This window comes from Babylonia areolata, chromosome 10 (genome assembly GCF_041734735.1).
Source record: "Babylonia areolata isolate BAREFJ2019XMU chromosome 10, ASM4173473v1, whole genome shotgun sequence".
In the NCBI taxonomy this organism is placed as follows: Eukaryota; Metazoa; Mollusca; class Gastropoda; order Neogastropoda; family Buccinidae; genus Babylonia; species Babylonia areolata.
Genome location: NC_134885.1, coordinates 37667397 through 37669097, shown reverse-complemented (window position 1 = coordinate 37669097; position 1701 = coordinate 37667397).

Below are 1701 nucleotides of genomic sequence, written 5' to 3'. Positions count from 1 at the left end.
GAGAGAGAAAGGGAGAGGGGGGGGGGGAGAGAGAGAGGTTTGGGGGGATGGTCTGATATTAATTAAAAAAAAGAAAAAAAAAAGATGAAAAAAAAAGACCCTCGTGGTGGTGTGTAAACTTATTTCGAGAAGATTTCAAGACATACATTGTGTGATTCAATAGACGAGAGCAACACGACACATATGATCAGGTACAACTTAGTTACTAAATTATAAAGTTATACAAAAAATTTTCGTTGTTTTTTTGTTGTTTTTTTAATGCAATTCAACAGCAAACTGTTCGACTACTACCAGTCTTCTTCTTGATGTGACTTCATGAGCAAAATCAGTTTAAACATAGAAGGCTGGCAGTAATAATTCTGGGGTATTAAACAGTTCCCAAGGTCACTTGAATTTGGACAACAAAGTAAGAGAGAGAGAGGGGGAGATCACAGACATATATATACACAGAGGGATTAGCACTGACCTAGAGAGGTTCAGGTTCAGGCAGTGTATTCACAGAGATCACAGCAAGACGGACACAGACAGATGAATACACATGGAGAGACAGTCAAGAGAGTGAATGGATAGAAACAAAATGTGGTCAGTTTGAAATATCGACACTCCATACACACACACACACACACACACACACAAAGATATGAATTTTATTGTACAACTCACAAAGCAAAACCAAACCAAAACAAAACTATTAATTCTATTACACAAATCACAAAACAAAACAAAACCAATATGAATTTTATTATACAAAATTAATCACAAACCAAAACCCAACCAAAACAAAACTATTATACACAAATCACAAAACAAAACAAAACCAATACGAATTTTATCATACAAATCAAAGCAAAACAAAACAACCATTTTGCTAACAGTGGATGAGTGTTGGGTTACTTCAAATTTTACCCTGTTCAATGAGACTAATCAACAAAAACTATAAGCAGCAATGACACAAAGCAGCATGGACTACGACAGACAAACCCAGGGTGTAGCTGTGTATGGGGGTCTTGGAGTGAGTGGCGTGGGAGTAATGCCACTGAAACAGTGCACAATATGGAGCAGCAAAAAACAAACAAACAAACAAACAAAAAAGACAGAAAAAAAGACACAAAGCAGCATTTCAGTCAGATGGTTTCATGTCAACTGTATCGCAGATCATAACGTTGAATTTTATTGCTTTGACATGAATAATGAACAACTGTAGTAGCGTGTTTTAACTGTATGGCAAATCACAACTTTGTATAGTTCTGCACTGACATGAATGGAAAGAACAAATGTAGCATTACATTATTGTAAAAGATTAAATTTTCAAATATCAAAATCTTCCCTAGATATAGAATGTCCCTCTCTGTCTCTCTGTCTCTCTGTGTGAGTGAGTGTGTGTGTGTGTGTGTGTGTGTGTGTGTGTGTGTGTCTGACAGAGAGAGAGAGAGGAAGAGAGAGACTTTTGCTGATGTGCAGCGTCTTTATACAGACCAAAAAGATTTTATCACCCTGCCCAGTGTGTGTGTGTGTGTGTGTGTGTGTGTGTGTGTGTGAGTGAGAGAGAGAGAGAGAAAGAGAGAGAGACTTTTGCTGATGTGTAGCATCTTCATACAGACCAAAAAGATTTTATCACCCTGCCCAGTTGGGTTCCTCAAACACTTGTGGTAGCTGAGAAAATGCCAAGGTTAGATTTGAACACACACACACAACTAAAAG